Source organism: Theropithecus gelada, chromosome 1, assembly GCF_003255815.1.
Source record: "Theropithecus gelada isolate Dixy chromosome 1, Tgel_1.0, whole genome shotgun sequence".
NCBI lineage: Eukaryota > Metazoa > Chordata > Mammalia > Primates > Cercopithecidae > Theropithecus > Theropithecus gelada.
Window position 1 is genome coordinate 183850892 of NC_037668.1, and position 9797 is coordinate 183860688.

Here is a 9797-nt window from a genome sequence, read left to right on the forward strand (position 1 = left end):
ATATGCTGAAGCTTTAACCCCCCAGTGTGACTGTATTTGGAGATAGAGCCTTTACAAAAGCAATTACGGTTAAAGGAAGTGATATGGTTTGACTCTGTGTCCCCACCTCAAATCTCACCTTGAATTGTAGTAATCCCCATGTGTCAAGGGTGGGACCAGGTGGAGATAACTTAATCATGGGGGCAGTTTCCCCCATGCTGTTCTCATGATAGTGAGTGAGTTCTCACAGGATCTGATGGTTTTATTAGCTTTGCTCAGCTCTCATTCTCTCACCTGCCACCATGTGAAGAAGATGCCTGCCTCCCCCTCACCTTCTGCCATGATTGTAAGTTTCCTGAGGCCTTTCTAGCCATATGGAACGGTGAGTCAATTAAACCTCTTTCCTTTATAAATTACCTGGTCTTGGGTATTTATTCATAGCAGCGTGAGAATGAACTAATACATCCATAAGGGTAGGGTCCTGATCTGACACAATTAGTGTCCTTAGAAGAAGAGGAAGAGAGACAGGAGGGTGCTCTTGCTTTCTCTCTATGTGTCTCTGTCTGTCTGTCTGTCTCTTTCTCTCTGCTCACCCACACCGAGGAAAAGCCACATGAACACACATGGAGAAGGTGGTCATCCACAGACCAGGGAGAGGACGCTCACCAGAACCTGACCTGGCACCCTGATCTCAGACTTCCAGCCTCTAGAACTGTATAAAAATAAATTTGTTTCTTAAGCCACCCAGCATGTGATATATTCTTTTATGGCAGTCCAAGGACACTAAGACAGATAGGGATAGAAAGATGTCTGTAGGGAGAGAAGTCCCACAGTAAAGGTTAAAAAGAAAAGTACCCATTCTAGTAAAGCACATGTGGAGGCATCTTAGCCAGGGTCACCCTTTTTAAGCACAGGTCAGATTATATCACTCCTTAGTATAGAAACCTTCCAAGATTCCTTGGACCTTACAGGACAAAGTTGAAACTTTTTGCATGGCTTAGCCCTCCCAGCTCTACTACAGCCTACATTTGAGGGCTCTGCTTCAGCCATCATCATCTTGCCCTAGTTGTGGCATGTCACCTTGGAGTAGAAGCTGGCCTCAAAGGACTCAAGAAATGACCCTGGATCAAAGTAAGAATCAACCAATCAGCGTTTCCAACAGAAGGTCCCTCTAAGGTGGCTTCAGCTTCTCTGCCTCAGAAGTTGGACACAGCCAGTGATAGCAGTCTATTCACGGGGCCTTCCCTTCTGTCTTCTCATTGGTCTCACATTGATCCTCTCACGTTGCTCACCATATCCCCCCTGACTGAAACATTTCTTCTGCTGATCTTTCAAGGCCACCCGACTTCCTCTGTGAAACATACACTGATGCCCATTTCCTCCATTGCTATTCTACTGTTTTTAAGATGCGCATCTGCTCACATCCTATTTTCTGTAGCAAACATTGTTGGTGTTCTGCCCAGATCCTCTTGGATTCTTTGTACCATTCCTGTGCACCTCTCCTCATATGAATCTGGGCTTCTGCTTCCAACTGTCTGCCCTTGCTATTCTCTTCAAAAGACTACTCTCGGGCTGCCCAGAGCAGAGAGCTGAAATATAATATGCCCGGGCATCCTTGGCCCAGGACTAGTGCAGAAGTATGAAAGTCCAGTTCCCTGCCCCAAATCAGGACAGACTCTGAGATGCAACTTCCACCCCAGAGTTCCCCCTGTGGAATAAAGCTGCAGCTGCTGTCTGTGGGATTGTGCTTGGCTTCCTCCCCTTCCCTGGCCTGCTTTCCTTATTCCCTTATTGGGTTCTGCTGGGAGCCCTTCCTAATTAGTGAGTTGCACATGAATGTTGGTCTCAGGGTCTATCTCTGGGAAACTTGACCTAAGACACAATTTCTAAAATTGGAGTTCATCTTCTTATCAATAGCATATTAAATTTGGTAAATAAGATAATAGCATTCTTAATTGAGTTCTCTTTTTACTATATACTAGCTGCAAACATAGCATTTTTCACATGAAGATAGTTTACTGCAAATGCATGGGTCTCTTTCATTTGGCTCTGAGATCTTAAGGCTGTGATTAGCATTCCTTTATCCTTTTATCTTGATTTTCAAGAATTTATCTGTAAATGTGTGTTTAATGAACACATTAAGCACAGCAGAAAGAAGGAACATGACTTTTCTCCCCCATACTGAAACAGAGGCTGTACCATACAGTTTCTTTCTATCTTAAGATGTAATTATTTTAGGCCAGGCACGGTGGATCACACCTGTAATCCCAGCACTTTGGGAGTCCGAGGCAGGTGGATCATGAAGTCAGGAGTTTGAGACCAGCCTGGCCAACATGGTGAAACCCTGTCTCTACTGAAGATACAAAAAATTAGCTGGGTGAGGTGGCACGTGCCTGTAATCCCAGCTACTTGGGAGGCTAAAGTAGGAGAATCACTTGAACCTGGGAGGCGGAGGTTGCAGTGAGCCAAGATCATGCCATTGTACTCCAGCCTGGGCAATAGGACGAGACTCTGTCTCAAAAAAAAAAAAAAAAAAAAAAAAAAAATTGCTTTATGAACTGACCTAGCCATGTGAAGGGAGCAAAGAGCAAAAGCTATTCCAAAGTGAAACTCTGTTGTGTGTGCATGCGTTTTAGAGTTGAATAGAAAAAGTACTCCATCAATAATATAAATAAATAATGTTTCAATCTATGAGACTGTTATCACATCACTGAAAATAACTCATAGGATTTTCATCCAATTTGAAGAATAAGTTTGGAGACAGGCAGCCTTTTCCCAGAGCAAGTGAAACTAAGGGCCAGCAAGAGACCTATGTGTCCACCAGCCAGGAAGATGTGCCTTGGACAATGGTTTAACATATGAGCCTGCATAGACGGAGAAGGGACAGATGATCTGGATTGCAGGTATTTGTGTTCAAACTGCTCTTCACTTCAGCAGTTTTTATATGGTGTCCTCTCTATAGCGTAAGAACATCAGATATCTATCCACTTAACAGTGGTTAGTTTCCTGAGAAATACTGGAGAGATCCATCTGCTTATGGATAAAAACTAAAATAACTATCATTTATTGAGTGCTTACTATGTGCCAGGCACTGTGCTTAGCACTTCATATGCATGATTTCATTTACACTTCACAATCCCACTATGAGGCAGATACTACTATTATCCTCATCATACAAATAAGAAAACTGGAGCTTAGAGGGTTTGAGTTTCCCAAAGTTAGCAGGCAAAGGGGCAGTATTTAAAATCTAGGACTGCTTGACTCCATAGTTCCTCCCTAACCTGAAAGAACCTATCTATGCTGTTGAGTAGTTTTTATCATTTTTAAAAATGAGAGAAAGAGAGGATGGGAGGAAGGGAGAAAATCAAATTATTTGAAGGTACCTTGCATTTTTGTCTTGTTACAGACCATGTACAATCCAAGCCTGCCACACAAGTCGTTACCCTACATAAGAGTCCATGCCTGCTTGTCCAGAGTTTGGGAAAAGCCAGAGCACAGCCTAGAATAAATGCAATAATGTATCACATGTATTCTTTTCCCTCTTATTTACATTTCTTCTGACAGAGCCCTGTGCTGCTTATAGGACAAAGATGAGCTCCAATTCTTAAGTCTCATTATGTGTAACTTAGTAAAAATGTGAAGTTAGAAGCAAAAAACCACATTATAAGTGCATAATGACTGCAACTCTTTAAAGACATGAATATTTGGTGGAAGGAGGAAGAGAAGGAAATAAGCAAAAATGAAAATGGTCCTATTAGAAAAATGGCATTATGAGTGATTTTTGCCGCAATTTTTCAAACTTTCTGTGATCCTGCATGATTAGTCCATTCACTGAGTTGGTTGTGTAGTGATTGCCTACTGTGTGTAATGCTCTGTATTCGGCAGTAGGGAAGCATCAGAGAACAATGCAATCCCTGCCTACTGGAAGCTCATCATCTAGTGGAGCTCATCATCTAGCAATTCAACAATAAGATCCATTAAAGTGTGACGAGTGCTATTGAAAACGAAGTTCATTGTGCCATAGGAGCACATACCATGGATAATTAGCCTACTGAAGGAAGGGGGAGAAGTCTTCCTGTATGAAGTACAAGAAAAATGATACCTGAAGGCCAGCTAGGGTGTGGGGAAGGTGAGGATCATCCTAAATTAAAGCAGCAGCACATTGGTATGAAAGCCTAGAGGCAAGAACTTGATGAGTTGCAAAGACTGAAGAAAGCACAGAGCACATTGTTAGGAAATGACAGGGGCAAGACTAGAGAGGCACAGAGAGCTGAAGCTGTTAGAGGCCAGGTGAGCGAAGGTGCTGAGCAGAGCTCTATCCCAAGGCAATGGGGAGCTGCAGAAGGGCTCTAAGGGCAGAGTGATCTGATCATTCTTGGATGAATGACTTGATCATTTTTGGATTGTAAAAGGGTATCAGCCCTTTGAGAAGAACAGGGAAGTTTTGATGTAGCTATCTTAGGAGAAAGACCCAGTTTGTGAACCAATGGTGGATTGGCCCATGTTTTCCAAACTCAACTGGTTGCTGAAGGTCATCATCTAGCAATTCAACAATAAGGTCCATTAAAGTGTGACAAGTACTATTGAAACGGACACTGAAGGTCCAATTGAGTTTGGAAAACATGTTTAATTAAAGGTTCAACTGAACCATCTATTAGACAAGCTTGTCCAATCCGTGGCCCATGGGCCACATGTCACCCAAGATGGCTTTGAATGCAACCCAACGCAAATTTGTAAACTTTCCTAAAACATTATGAGATTTTTTTGTAATTTTTTTTTTAGCTTATTAGCTATCATTAGTGTTAGTATATTTTGTTTGTGGCCCAAGACAGTTCTTCTTCTTCCAATGTGGTCTAGGGAAACGAAAAGATTGGACAGCCCTGTGCTAGAATCCCAGTAAAGAACCAAATATATCAACCACTGCCTCCAAGAAGCTGGAGTTTGGAAATGTCTGAGTGAAAAGGGATCAATGTGGGGTCACTCTGATCAGAGCAATTGCTGGTTCTGAGGTGCTTTCAGATCTCTGTCCCACCTGAATCCACATCACCATCTCTTTTTTTTTGTTTGTTTGTTTCTTTAAGTGAGAGAGATAGTGGGCTGAGCACGGTGGCTCATGCCTGCAATCCCAGTACTTTGGGAGGCCGAGGCGGGAAAATCGCTTGAGCCCAGGAGTTTGAGACCAGCCTGGGCAACATAATGAGCCCTCTTCTCTACCAAAAAAAAAAAAAAAAAAAAAAAAAGCCAGGCATGGTGGTGCATGCCTGTAGTCCCAACTACTCAAGTGGCTGAAGTAGAAGGATCACTTGAGCCCAAAAGGTCTAGGCTGCAGTGAGCCATGATTGCACCACTGCACTCCAGCTCAGGAGACAGAGCCAGACTCCATCTCAAAAGAGAGAGGGGCAGAGGGAAGGAGGGAGGGGGAGAGGGAGAGGGAGAAACTGCCAAGGAGACTTAAAATCTGAGCCTGTGAAAGACTTGAGAGAGGTATCTCCTGGTTCCAGGCAGTAAGACATTGTGACTGCAGTTTTTTACCACCGGAGGACATTGCTGCTCTCAGTCTTGCCTTTCCAAAAGCCAATGACAAGAAAAGAGTTTTAGGGAACTGGCGATAAAGCATAGGTCTCTGCTCTCTAATTTACTTAGATGATGCCACAGAGGCCTATAGTAGGATGAGGATAAGAGAATGTGAAAGGAGAAAATATGGAGGAATAAATATGTCACTCTCTTTTCCAAACTCACAATGACAGACAAAGGTCTAACAGACAAGAATTTATTAGCCTGCAAAATGTGAATTCTGCAGCGTCTTAGTCAGTTTGTGCAGCTCTAACAAATGCACCGTAGACTAGGTGGCTTATAAACAGCAGAAACTTATTTCCTACAGTTCTGAAGGCTGAAAAGTCTGAGATCAGGGTGCCAGCATGGTCATGGTCAGGTTCTGGCAAGGGTTCTCTTCCAGGTTGCACACTTTCCATCTTTTCATTGTATCCTCTCCTGTTGGGAGGAGAGTAAGAGAGTCTCTGGGGTCTCTTTTATAAGGTACTAATCCCATTCATGAGGGCTCTACCCTCATGAGCTAGTCACTTCCCAAAGACCCCTCCTCCTAATACCATAATATTGGGAATTAGGATTTCAACATATGAATTTTGGGGGACATGAACATTCAGTCCATTGCATCAAGATGTGAGTCATCTATGTTATTCTCCGTAGTACCCACATCATCTAGCACAGTGCTTAGTCCAGAGAAGATGCTCAAAATAATTGTATAATGAGTGATTGAATGGTGTCCCTAGGTGGGGGACAGATCTGCTCATCTCAGGGCACCTGCCTCCTTCTGCCCTATGCCTTACACTCATGGAAGGCTGCTTTTTTCCCCTCTAAATATCCATGGGGATTTGCATGTTGAAAAAAAAATCAGATTCTTGGCTGGAAGAGAATTTCTTAGCCTGGTGACATTAAAACCAATAAGAGAAGAATGTTGAGCCAAGGCAGAAGACAGTGGATTCAGTGTACAGACTCTGGGTCCAGTCAGGCTGGCAGGAAACCTGAGAACTTCAAGGTTCCAGGTCTGTCTGAAATGCCTGTTGCTATGGACTGAATTGTGTCCCACCACCAAATTCAGATGTAGGAGCTCTAACTCCAGTGCTCATTGTGATGGTATGGGAGGTAATTAAGTTTAGATGAGGTCACGAGGGTAGGTCTTCATGATGGGTTGGGATTAGTGCACTGGTAAGAAAAGGAAGAGACACCAGAGCTCATGCACTCTCTCCTCCCCACCCCAACCTCTCTCTCTCCATCATGGGAGGACACAGCAAGAAGGCAGCCATATGCAAGCAAGAAAGAGAGACCTCATCAGAACCTGATCATACTGGGACCCCAGTCTTGTACTTTCAGCCTCCAGAACTATGGGGAAAACATTTCTATTAAGCCATCCAGTATGTGATATTTTATTATGACAGCCAGAGCTGACTAATACACCCATAAATCAGCTGTTAAGGAGTTTGCCCAAGGGTCATTCTCACTTGTCCAAACTGGTTTTGGTGGTGAGCTGCTAATGTCACTCTGGTGGTGTGATGCCTGCTACCAGAAAGCTGCCATTAGAAATTCTCCCTGCATGAAAGTACAGCCCTTTCCAGCTGAATGAGCCTTGACAAACAAATTAGATGATTCATCCTATGCCTGAAGGCTGTTTGGCTTTGTTGGAATCCTTAGCATACCACTACTGAAGGATTTTTTAAAACATTATTTTGTTTTAAATAGAATCTATGTCAAGCATTAATTGTTATCTATGCATTGATGCTGGAAAAATTTATCATCTTCTCTGTCTGTAATGAATTTTTTAAAATTAACTTTATTTTTTATTTTAAACTAATGTTGAGCACTAAAATGGTAAGCCTTCCTCTGATCTTCTAAAATAGGAAAAAGAAAGTAAATGAATAACAGCCACATACTAAGTTTTTGAATTGCAAGTGAGCCAATAAATACTTAGATTTTGTAAGCATTATTGTACCCTCAGAATCATAGATAATGCGTGGGATCTTCAGTAGATAACAGCCCCTGCTGCTTTTGAGGATAATACATGGGAAGAAGTTCGCACATTTATGGTTTAAATGTGCCCCCCGCAAAAGCCATGCGTTGGTAACTTAATCTCCATTGCAACTGTGTTGAGAGGTGAGGTCTAGTGAGAGGTGATTAGGCCATGAGGGCTCCACCCTCATGAATTGATTAATACAAACCCACAAGATTGGGTTCATTCTAAAGGGGTGAGTTTGGTCCCTGGTCAGCCCCCTGTACCCTTCCACTATGAGATGACTTAGCAAGAAGGCCCTTGCTAAATGCTAGCCTTTCCATCTTGGACTTCCTAGCCTCCAGAACCATAAGCCAATACATTTCTAATCTTTATACATTACCTCAGTCTCAGGTATTCTTTTATGAAAGCACAAGACAGACTAAGGCAGGATGGTTTGCATATGTCAACTTGATTAACCTGGAAGTATATTTCCCAGAGTCCCCCTCCCTATATGGTTCTGGATTGGAGTTGTCAAAAAAGAAATGTGCATGAGATTTGAAAGACTAAAGCAGCATGATTACCTCTGAAAGTCATTGTGATTAGACATGATGACAGATGCAGAGGTGTTGGCAGGTTCCAGTTTGTCCTTGCTGTCATCTGCTCTACATTCTACCTATGTTCCAACTGTTGACCCCACTGATCAACAGTGGTCTGAGGGTCCAGGCCTATCACCATATGTTGGCAGTGGCGGCAGTTTCTCACGGGCTTCCCATGAGCTTGCCATCGCAGTTTCATTTCTGCAGTGGGACATGCATGACTGTTACTTACTCTTGCTCTGATCTTTCAACTCTCCAGTGGCACTTTCACTTTCTCGGCTTCTTCCATAATTATGTAAGGTCTAAATTTCATAATAAATCCCTTGTTTCATAACTGACAGTGGTTCTTCTTTCCTGTTGGAATCCCAAGATACCCTGTGGGAGGGAACTATTGTTAATTACTGGAGGATTCCTGCTTGGAGAAGCATTACAGTTTGGACTCAGAGATACTGGGTATCCACCTCAGTTCTCCCACAAGCTATCTAACCTCTCAAGCCCTATTTTTTTATTTTATTTTATTTTATTTTTGAGATAGGATTTGAAGTGCAGTGATGTGATCTCGGCTCACTGCAACCTCCACCTCCTGGGCTCAAGTGATCCTCCCACATCAGGCCTCCTGAGTAGCTGGGACTACAGGTGTATACCACCACCCCTAGCTAGGTTTTGTAATTTTTGTAGAGATGGGGGTTTCACCATGTTGGACAGCCTGGTCTTGGAACTCCTGGGCTCAAGCAATCTACCCACCTTGGCCTCTCAAAGTGCTAAGATTACAGGTGCGAGCCACTGCACCTGGCCCCCATTTTATTTTCTTATAACCAATAACATATATATATATACACACACACACACACATACACATATATATATATAATAACATATAAAATATATTAACATATAACAAATAGCCAATAACATGAGCTACCTTATATTAGAGAGTCTTTGTGAGGTTTAGATGACATGTTGCATGTAAAGCACTTAGTCTAGCAAATAGTAAATGCTCAGTAAATGTTAATTTTTTTTTTTCACTGACAATTCGTGCTCCAAAATTGTTAGTTACTATTAAAGGAGCTTAATGCCTGAAGGGGAACGAGGTACTAGAGCCTAAAATATATGAAGAAAAGCAAACCGTTGACATAGGTGTTTTAAGGTTTGGGGAGAGCTGAGGTTGGCAAGACAAGCAGGAATCAGCAATAGGTGGAGCACAACAGGGAGGCAAGATGGAGGAATAGTGCAGCTCCGGAGAGAAGCTGTAAATGTCAAGTACCCAAGCACCAGGGGAACAGAGACATAAAACTGCAGGTTCAGAATGGGCATCACTCACTGTCTGCTGCGGGTCCCTCCTGCTAAGTCAAGCCAGGTCTCCCTGGATCACTGGCTGCTATGTAGGATTTAGCATAGGGGGATTTCTGGATCACTCTGCTGGTTCACAGCTCTTACTCTGCTTCAAGTATTGAAGATGTTTTTGGTGGCGCTAAACGAAATGCAGAATGGCCAGCACCCACTTGGTCCTCTCTCAGAGTGTCACAGCAGCCATAATGGGGGAAGGAGGAGTTATGTCATACAGAACCTCACACCTCAACCCTAGTAAAAAGAGCAGAGATTCAGGGTGAATGTGCATGTGTGTTGGGGGAGTGGTGAAGCGGACAGGTATAATGAGTGATAATAGCTAGGTAGACACCCTGTTCATAACCTCTACCTCTTCAAAGAGATCCAAG